Source organism: Pristiophorus japonicus, chromosome 14 (genome assembly GCF_044704955.1).
Source record: "Pristiophorus japonicus isolate sPriJap1 chromosome 14, sPriJap1.hap1, whole genome shotgun sequence".
Taxonomy (NCBI): domain Eukaryota; kingdom Metazoa; phylum Chordata; class Chondrichthyes; family Pristiophoridae; genus Pristiophorus; species Pristiophorus japonicus.
In genome coordinates, this window is record NC_091990.1 from 142,985,167 (window position 1) to 142,996,283 (window position 11,117).

Genomic DNA, 11,117 nt, shown 5'->3' on the forward strand with positions numbered 1-11,117 from the left:
ACTTTGGAGGCAGTTCAGAGAAGGTTCACTAGGTTGATTCCGGAGATGAGGGGATTGACTTATGAGGAAAGATTAAGTAGGTTGGGCCTCTACTCATTGGAATTCATAAAAATGAGAGGTGATCTTATTGAAACGTATAAGATTATGAGGGGGCTTGACAAGGTGGATGCAGAGAGGATATTTCCACTGATAGGGGAGACTAGAACTAGAGGGCATAATCTTAGAATAAGGGGCCGCCCATTTAAATCTGAGATGAGGAGAAATTTCTTTTCTCAGAGGGCTGTGGATCTGTGGAATTCGCTGCCTCAGAGAGCTGTGGAAGCTGGGACATTGAATAAATTTAAGACAGAGAGAGACAGTTTCTTAAACAATAAGGGGTTATGGGGAGCAGGCAGGAAAGTGGACCTGAGTCCATGATCGGATCAGCCATGATCATATTAAATGGCGGAGCAGGCTCGAGGGGCGATATGGCCTACTCCTGCTCCTATTTCTTATGGTTCTTATGTTCTTATTATTGGAAGGCATCCTGAAAAAAGGGATGTGAAACACCTGAATGGGTATAGTGCCATGGAGAATATCTGCATGGATTTAATGGATGGAGTTCTCACCTAACAAATTTGCTGCCGATTTTAGAGGAAATGACAGACCTTGCTAACACTGGGATTTCTGCAGATGTGATATATTTAGATTCTGGCAAGGTTTTTGATACCGCATCATATAAATGATTTTCCACTGGTAGGAAGGTACGAACTTGGAGGCAAGTATCTGAGATGGATTGAATACATTGCTAAACCAGAGCGAATAGAGATGTGTTGACATGGTGTAAGATGTAACTGGCCTGTGTGCCACAGAGATCAGCGGTGGGATCATTGATATTTGCATTGTATATAAATTATTTGGAGGGGCAAAGGACACCAAATGGAAAGGGAATTCAATCAATGGCGAAGTAGGAAACCAAATACAAAGGGATCAGGATAGATTGACAAACTGGTAACTGGTATTTTATGTAGACAAATACATGGTAAGGAGATTAGGGAAAGCACATGAAGTGTGAGAATATGAACTAAATGGCTTAGAAATTGGATTGTGCCTGAACTGGATGTGATCCCACCTACTGAGGCTGGCGTCAGGACCACGGAAATTGGTGGCAATGGTACCCAATGAGGCACGGCTGCCAGTCACAGCCCTAGAGAAGCTCGGCAGTTGCGGGAAGCAGAAAAGCCAGCCAGCTGGGATGCCCCATGAGGTCGTCAAGTGAGTCCGGCGATGTGGAGGCATTCAGGAGGGGGTGGTGTGGGGTGGGGGCCTGCAGTGGCCAACAGCAGCTCGTGATTTAAATGTGGAGTCGAGAGGAGCGCTCCAGCTGTGCAAAGGGGCCTGAAACATGATTCGCACAAACAATGGGCAGAACGCCAGTTTCAAGGGCACCCTAATGAATATGATTACGCGACGCACATCCAGTGCAGACTCAGCACACGCACGCAGCACGTTATATTTCGGCCTGCAGTCTTTGAATCGAATCTCTCGGCTTAGTGAATCGAGGCTGCAGATACAAGGCAGAAAAGGGTTCTGTGGGTATTGAAGGCTAGCTCACTGAAATCGACAGTGCACTGTACAGGAACAGTAAGGAAGGCTGACGAATTCTTAGGAGGTTTAATCAGAGTGATGGAGAACAAAATCCACTCCTGATGACTCTGTACGAAACACTGAGATAACTACTTTGTAAATTCTGGTCACCTACTACAACCAGTATATATAAAAATTGGAGGCAGTATTGAAAAAGGAAACCAAACTCATACTTGCTTAAAGTATTTGAGCTATGATGAGAGGCTAAATAACTTGGGATTGTTTGTTCTGGATTATTTCAAGATCCTGAAGGAAATAGATAAAGTGGAACATGATAATAGCCTGGATTTGGCTGTACTAATAATGGCAAGGTTGTCAGCGCTCTGCGATATTACTGGGTAAAACTGACTATATCCATACTTGCGCAGTGAAACGTGGAAATCCTGAAGTTGTTGTCAGTGATACCCTGCTCTTCCACAGGGTGCGCTGTTGCAGTCTTCGCCAATGGAATCTATACAGAAATTAATATCATGACATGAGCTTAGGCTAATTACCCACTATTGATGCTTTAATAATGGCTCAATAAGTTAGGACCATTCAATCAGGAATAACTGAGTCTTTAATGACATAACAAGTGATAATTACTGCGGAACAACCTCTCTTGCCCTGAAAAATGAATTTGACAAGTGTGAATTCTCATTCCCTCAGTAGAAAATTGATGTTGCAGATTTTAAAAAAAATAACATTTAACATTTTTATTTTGTTTTTTAGTTTTGCTCTTTTTAGGTATTTCCCTTGATCCCATGTCTATATCCCATTCTTTATTTAATTTTCATTTATTTCATTTCCATGGATGAGTTCAGCACCAACATTGCACGGGGCTTTGCGCAGAGCTTCGAGCCCAGGACCTCCACCATGGACTTGATGGGCAACTCTGTATACACTTGTGGACCCAACCATGATGCAGGGTCTGATGGCTGATGGCTCAGCTTCAATTGCAACACAAGCAGAAACAACATCTGAGTGCTGCAGTGCATGCTCAGACTGAAGTCATGCAAGCTCAGGCTGCTTCCATGCAGGCTCAACTTGTTGTCACGCAGGCACAGACTGCTGCCATCATGGCTGCATTTACTATTGTTGAAAAGGACTTTTACAATGTCACAGCAGTTCAGCAATCTGTCCTCCAACATATTACTAGAAATTCTGAAGCACTGCCCCAGGGGAGTGGTCGTGGCTCTGTGGAGCACAACCCTGATGTCTTCTGACACCATTCATTCTCCCGCCACTACCACTCCACCAGTGCCCTTGCTGTTGCCTGTCAGCCACCCAGCCAAGTCTACACTGGCCGGGCCTTCTAGGCCCAGAGCTGCTGGACATCCTGCAAGGGCATCTGCAGTCTCACCCATTGAAAGTCAGCAGCTATCCACAAGCCACTGGGGTAGAATTCCGTAGGAGCTCTAGGACAGGCAAAGGCACACGGAGACCGGCACTAAGGCAATGCACAAGGATGATTAGTTGACTTTATAATGTAATATTGGATGGATTGATGTATAAAATTGGATTGGAATGTTTGTTTTGTGACGGCTTTTATTTCAGCAATATGGCCAAGAGGAAGCCATAATGGTCAGTAACAGAGGGAAGGTAAGGTTTGGGACTATCGTTGAATGGGTAATTGGGGTTGCGTTCACTGGTACCGCAATCGGAAGAGTCAATCACGGCCAGCACAGGCAGAAATGAGCTGTATGTGTTTCCTCTTCTTCCGCTTTCCTTCTCCTCCTTTTCCTCCTCCTCCTTTTCTCCCTCCTCCTCTTCCACTTTCTCCGCCTCCTCTTCCTCCTCCGCATCACCTGGTCTCCATATGCATGATGGTAAGGGCTTTGTTGCTGAGGTTGTGCAGCATGCAGCAGACCGCGACAAAAGTTGAGATGAGCTCTTGTGAGTACTGCAGGTCTCCTCCAGGGCGGTCCAGGCAGCAGAAGCATTGTATAAGAATGCCAGTGATCTGCCCTATCAGATTTCGTGTGGCAGCATGACTTTCATTTTTTGCATGTGACTGGGTTGTGCAGCAGAGTCATGTGCCAGGTGGTCAGAGGGTTGCCCTTGTTGTCCATTAGGCATCCTCTGGTTTGTGCTTCTGGCTCAAAGATGGAGTGAACAATGGACTGGCAGAGAATAAAAGCATCATGACTAATGCAAGCAAATCAAGCATTCACCATCATTATGTGCTGAGCATGGTCAACACCAATTTCACATTCAGCAAATGATAACCTTTGTGGTTGCGATACATCTCTGCATTTAGACGAGGCACCTGCAAAGTCACGAGCTTGCAGGCAATGGCGCCTTGCACCATGGGGAAGCCCGCTTTCTTGGCAAAGTCACACGCACTCTGGTCAGAGAGAAGACAATGAACTCGGCTCTCCTGGCATAAAGAGCATCTGCCTCCTCTCTTATTCAGCAGTGGACAGCGAACTGGGAATTGTCACAGATGTCGCCTGCTCCAGCCTGGAAGAATCCCAATGCGAGTAAATTCAGGGTGACGGTCACCTTCACTGAGTTCTGTGAGCACCTTCTTCATAAAGTACAGATTCCTGGCTCAGACTGAGGTAAGCGAATTGGGGCTAGAACCTCCACTTTTTTGCATGCTTAACGCCCACTTAACGCCCATTTTACCGCTGAAATGATGTATAATGCCCATATATCGCCCATTTTGAAACTGTCGGGCATTTTTAGGAAACTTATCGCCAAGCATTACTTTCCTCGTGTACTTAACGCAGGAAAAAATATTACCCCCACCCACTTCTTTTGAGTGGAATCATCAGAATGGGCGAAATCAACACCCATAATATCGCCCAGCATTACTTGCCGCATCAAATTAAGGCCGAGATTCAATAATACCACCCGCCCATTTTTTTTTGTCGTAAAGAGCACATTTGATGAACCAACGTCTAGGAGATCGCCCACCATCACTTTCACCACCTCGCACACGTATCGGCCACAATATTGCTTGCTCAAAAAACCTCCCATAAAAAATGGAACTGTTCTGAACTAACGGCAGCAGTGTGGCTGCCATTTTTAAAATCGCAGGTCGCTTCATTCAAAAGGCTGCTTCAACTTCGGGGTAGTTTGAATTGACTCTGGATTTCTTCTCAGGTGAAGTGAACATCACAACAGACATATTTTTAGACTCTAGACTATTGGAGGTTTACTCTAGGGGATCATTACTTCTGATCATTCGCGATTACACTTTCAATGCAATGGGGCCAGCAAACAATAACTGTGCTTAATCAGCATTTCAGATGTCTTGACCACTCAGGAGGGGAGCAACAATACAACCCTGAGCAAGTAGGTAAATTTGTGGTCATGTGCTCGATGCTGCACAACCTGGCTATCAGGATGGGCCAAGAATTGCCAGAAGGCACTGATGCTCCACCTCAGGAGAGAGCGGAAGAGGACAACGAGGGGCTGGACGCTGACCTAGGGCCATACAATCAGGCTGGCTATGCAACCATGCCAACGACCCCCTCCAGACCGCAAGAAACGGACCATGGTGGCTACATAGCTGCAAGACTCTTATGTGAGGAGCTGATATTTGAACGATTTGCCTGAAAGAACGTTGCTGTGAGTGACAACGCTGACATACTGCTGTGTGTGTGCAGCTCGGACATCAATGGTGCCCATCACCTTGGTGCCAGTTAAAGTTTACGTTGATTGAAGTTAAGTTGTATTTAACCCTTTCATGTTAAGAAATCACCAGTGAATCAACGGTGCAGCGATCTGAGACAATGCGCAACAAGGTTATGTTCAATGAAAACATTTTTATACCAACATTGGCCTGAAATTGTAAGTATTCTGGCCAAAAACACCCAATCCCCGCCCACACCCCGCTTTTTCCACTATTGACATCAATCAAATGTTCAACATGTCCAGCAACACAGAATACAAAGGCAAAGCAGGAGGGTGGTCCCCAGCCCTCATACATTACAACAAATTGCATTCACCCAGATGGAGATAATACACATCTGTGGACATGTATCTCACTTTCCTTCCCCCATCCCCTTCTTCTCCCCACCTCTACCCCTTCTTTGAGCCAGAGACGTAATCATGATTATTATGAAAATTATCATTCTTTTCCTAAAGACTTGCACCGTGACCGCAGGCTTTGAGTAAAACATCCCCGGTAAAAGTGAAAGACCTCACATATGCAGACAGTCACTCATGACTGTTGCAAATCAAATTATATAAATACATAAGTACATGTAAATCAATGTAATAATTACTCTTGCGGATCCCACAAGGTCGTTCCATCGTTTGCAGCATCGGTTGCCCTCACGCACCTCGTTGGTCGCCGACGAGACCACCTTTGCTATCTCGGTCCATATCCTCTGGTAGGCCTTTGGGGTGGGCTTCGCACACCCTCCCTGTGTCAAATCACCCCAGCGTGACTCGACCTCTTGCAGGAGGGAGGCATTTTCCACGTCTGAGAACCTCCTGGCTCTTTTGCGCCCTCCAATGTGCTCCTCTCTGAGCTCACTGCTCTCCAGCATCAGTCTCCACAGTGTGCTGTGTCACCTCCTCCTCTGTCTTCATTATAGGCCAAACTTGGTCAAATATGTGGCTGGTAACAGCTACTTTTGTTTGCCTATTTCCTCCCAAAGCAGCCGCACCATACCCAGACACGCCTTCAGTCCCTCTGAGCTCCCCCTCTCTCTCTCCTCTTCTGCGCATGTCATGATGATCCTTGACCTCCTGAATCACGGGAATCGAGTGTTGTCATGCCATTGCGAAGGACAGTGACACTTTATGGCAGAAGGCCAAAAAAATTTAATGCTACCGCCCATTTCATATCGCTCGCCCATTTAAAAAAAAGGAGACTAGGTGCTTTGAGAAGCCGGCGATCTGAAAATCCTTTTTTATCGCCCACGCTGGAAATAATGCCCATTTTTGGCCGATAAGCGCAAAAGTGTAAAATCTAGCCCTTGGTCTCTCAAGACCCTAGTTGGGTACGGCTCTTTCTGAGAGCCCTTCTCCCCTTCTTGCTCCTCCCTCTGTGAGCAGCTTGTCCTGTTTTTTTGCTGTCTCTGCTCCGTCTCCCTGACATGCTGCAGGCCGAGGAGATGACAACTACAGCACCCATATATCGGGCAACTGGCTCGTCCAGAACCCTTGAAGTCAGATCCAAAGCCTTCTCCACTTACAGCCCCACTCCCTGTCACCTCGCAAACTTTAAACAACACTGGAAAGCTCCAGACACTTCCACAAACTTACACATAGCCAGTAGAAATTAAACATCTGACCTGATGAGTGGTTACTGATCCCTTTAATTATCGCTGTTGGGTGTCCTTACTGCTGCTGAGCAGATGTTCAGCTGTGCGAGGTTAAGACAGGGCATTAGCGCCAGGGTTGGGGATGAAAATGGCAGCACTGACATCAAATCAGCATTGCACACTGATTGACGTCACAATCTGCCCACTCAACATACTCCTGGCACATGCTCTTAACGCCCGCTCTACCTCCGATACCAAAATTGCGTCTGGCATGGCCCGCACCAGAAATGCGCGCGCACAGCGCAAATGTCATTTTCATCATGAAACAGCACCCATGGCGCTGAAAAGTCGAGCGCTACCAAGCCAAATTTCTAGCCTGGAATCTCTGCTGACAAGATCGCTAAAAGTCTCTGGGCAACTGTATGCGAGGTGAGCAGCAAAAGCCATTTACTGCTCAAACCAAAATCCAGGCAAGTATGTTTGAAATAGCTACCCCCCCTCCCGTCTCAGCATTCTGAAGGGACCACTCCCTCCGCGACACCCTGGCCCAATCCGCAATCACCCCCAGCAGCCCCTCCCCTTTCCACGGCACCTTCCCGTGCAAGCACAGGAGATGCAACACCTGCCATTTTATCTTCTTCCTTCCCACTGTCCAGGGCCTCAAATACTCCTTCCAGGTGAAACAGCGATTTACTTGTACTTCTTTCAATTTAGTATATTGTATTGGCTGCTCACGATGTGCTCTCCTCTGCATTGGGGAGACCAAACATAGATCGGGTGACCGCTTTGCGGAACATCTCCGTTCAGTCTGCAAGTGTGACCCCGAGCTTCCGGTCACCTGTCACTTTAATTCTCCACTCCACTCCCACTCTAATCTCTTCGTCCTCAGCCTCCTACACTGTTCCAATGAAGCTCAACGCAAGCTCAAGGAACAGCATCTCATATTTCGTTTAGGCACTTCGGGACTCAACATCGAGTTCAACAATTTCAAACCATAATTTCTGCCACATTTTGTTCTCTTTCCTCGCCTTTTTCTTGACAAAAACTGTCCCCCTTTTTTACTTTTATCTTGTTTCTCTCTGTTTCCCATGGCAGCTGGCAATTATTCTGTCATTCACTCCCTGTCTAGACTCATCTTTTGTTTTCTAACTTGTGCTATTACAATCTCAATTCAGTCCATCATCCCCTTTGTCTCTCAAATCTCTTCTGCTTTCCACCCTATCACAGACCTTCCCTTTTGTTCTTTCCTCCTCAACCATCGCGCCCCCCTCACCCTTTCAGGCCCCAGCACTTTCTGAAGAATCTGTTACATTTTGAACTATTGCCAGTTCTGACGAAGGGCCATCGACCTGAAACGTTAACTCTGTTTCTCTCTCTACAGATGCTGCCTGTCCCGCTGAGATTTCCAGCATTTTCTGTTTTTACTCCAAAGTACTTCATTGGCTGTAAATTGCTTTGAGACGTCTGGTGTCATGAAAGGCGTTATATAAATCCAAATCTTTCTTTCCCATATTTTTTCTGAATGTGTCAAGTGATTTTATTTCCAAAGTGTTTTTTCCCTCAGATACAGTGAATATTCAATTCTTCTTTCACATGCAACCGTCTCAGTACAAACAAGATATTAATTCCCACTGAAAATAATGAAAAATTCCAAAGTTTCTTGGTGGAAATGGTTCAGAAAGCAAACCTGGAAAGATCTGTCTGCAACATTTATGTAAAAGCATAAATACATTTTTATGACACTCCTTTGTCTGTTGCATTAACAGAGGCCTTAACCTTTTTTTAAATTATGAATATCGGATTGTCATAGGAATGTGTTAAATATTTGTACATAAATATCACACAGTAATAACTAGCTTTTAATCCTTTGTTGTCATGGCAGAGCAGGCTCGAGGGATGGTATGGTCTACTCCTGCTCCTATTTCTTACGTTCTTATGTTCTTATGTGAATATAGCTTTCTATACAGTTCTGACAAAGGGTCAACGACCCAAAACATTAACTCTGCTTCCAGTCCACAGATGCTGCCTGACCTGCTGAGATTTCCAGCATTTTCTGTTTTTATTCCCGATTCCAGCATTCGTAATATTTTGCTTTTGTATACAGTCAAAGGTTTTTTGGTGAGAGCATGGGATTAACATACTATCTAGTTTTTTTACTTATAATGCCTCATGCACTCTCAACACATACTCAGAGATAGGTGCCAAAATGAAGGAAGTAGTCCCACTTGGGTTTGAGTAATGCAGCCATACAACTGGATCATTAATTCTACTTAATGTGCAGCGTGATCATTTAATAGAAAGCATTCCTGCTTTTACCAGAGAAATAAAACTCCATCAACTTGCAACAGTATACCCTCTTTAACCCAATAAAATATCCCAAGGTGCTTCACAGAGCATTATCAAACACAATTTGGCACCGAACCACAGAGGAGATATTGGGACAGGTAACCAAAAGCTGGGTCAAAGAGGTAGGTTTTAAGAAGCATCTTAAAGGAAGAGAGAGAGATAGCAAGGCGAAGAGGCTTAATGAGGGAATTCCACAGCTTAGGGCCAAGGCAAATAAAGACACAACTGCCACTGGTGGATTGATTAAAATCAGGGATGCACAAGAGGTCAGAATTGGAGGACCCGAGATCTTGGAGGGTTATAGGGTTGGAGGAGGTTACAGAGATAGGGAAGGGAGAGGTCACGGAGGGATTTGAAAACAAGGATGAGAATTTTAAAATTAAGGCACTGCCAGACCAGGTGCCAATGTTGGTAAGATAGCACAGGGGTGATGGGTGAATGGGACTTGGTACGAGTTAGGATACGGGCAGCAGAGTTTTGGATGAGTTCAAGTTTATGGAAGGTGGAAGAAGGGGGGCCGGCCAGGAGAGCATTGCAGCAGTCAAGTCTAGAGGTAGCAAAGGCATGGCTGTGGTTTCAGCAACAGATGAGCGGAGGCAGGGGCAGAGATGGGTGATCTTATGGAGGTGGTCTTGGTGATGGAGTGGATATATAGCCAGAAGCTCATCTCAGTGTCAAATAGAATGCCAAGATTGTGAGCATTAGACAGTGAACAAGAAGAGAGATGGATGTGGTACCTAGGGAATGGAGTTTGTGGCAGGGAATGAAGACAATGGCTTCAGTCATCCCAATATTTAGTTGGAGGAAAGTTCTGCTCATCAGTACTGGATGGAAGACAAGCAGTCAGACAAGCAGGTACTGTGGTTTCAGATGATGTTGCAGAGGGGTTGCATGTAAATGAGAAAAGGAGCGGGCCACAGATAGATCCTTGGGGAAGTCCAGAGGTAATGATGCGAGAGTGGGAAGAGAAGCCATTGCAGGTGATTCTCTGGCCGTGACTTGATGGATAAAAATGGTACGAGGTGAGAGCTGTGCCTTCAGCTGAAGGCCCTAAGCTCTGGAATTCCCTGCCTAAACCTCTCCGTCTCTCTTTCCTCCCATAAGACACTCCTTACAGTTTACCTCTTTGACTAATCTTTTGGTTACCTGCCCTAATATTTCCTTTTTGATTTAAGGCATCTTTGAACTTAAGAGAAAATGGCACAGCTTCATTGCTCTGTTAAGATACAGACTGGAAAAGAAGATAACATTGCACGGATACACACAATCTAAATCTATTTATGCATCTGGGCTCAATGTGTAAATAGCTGTACTACATTAATGTACTTGGCTACCTCTGTAATAAAATCGCACCACAATCATTTGAAATTTATATTCTTAAATTGCAAATCTTCCTCAAAGCTGTTAATTTGTTTATTGATTTACTATGGTACATCTAATTTTTCTTCTGTTCAGCCTCTCTGCTCATTTCCCACCTTTTCTTAAGTAAGTAGCAGGCGGTCCGATTTGATCCTGTCAATGGCGAAATGTGAATATCTTCACTTCTGATGAGAGGAACCTGAATGATATCCAATGAAGTTTGACTGGGCACAGTCACTTAGTCGCGCCTTGAACAAAATGCCAATTATGAGATTTTGCAACATCATTACTCCTCAGTGATTAATTGAACCAACTAATTAGATGGAATTCCAGAAACCTTTTAGAATCCTTGAAATATCAGCTACAGCAATTCCTCCATCACTCCATTATTTTCACCAGTATTAATTAGATTAATCCAGTTATTTATTGTGGCTGTCTAATGGCATTTCTTTATTCGCTGTCCAATAAATGTTGAAACATAGAAACATAGAAAATAGTTACAGAAGTAGGCCATTCGGCCCTTCAAGCCTGCAACTCCATTCAATATGATCATGGCTGATCATGCAACTTTAGTACCCCATT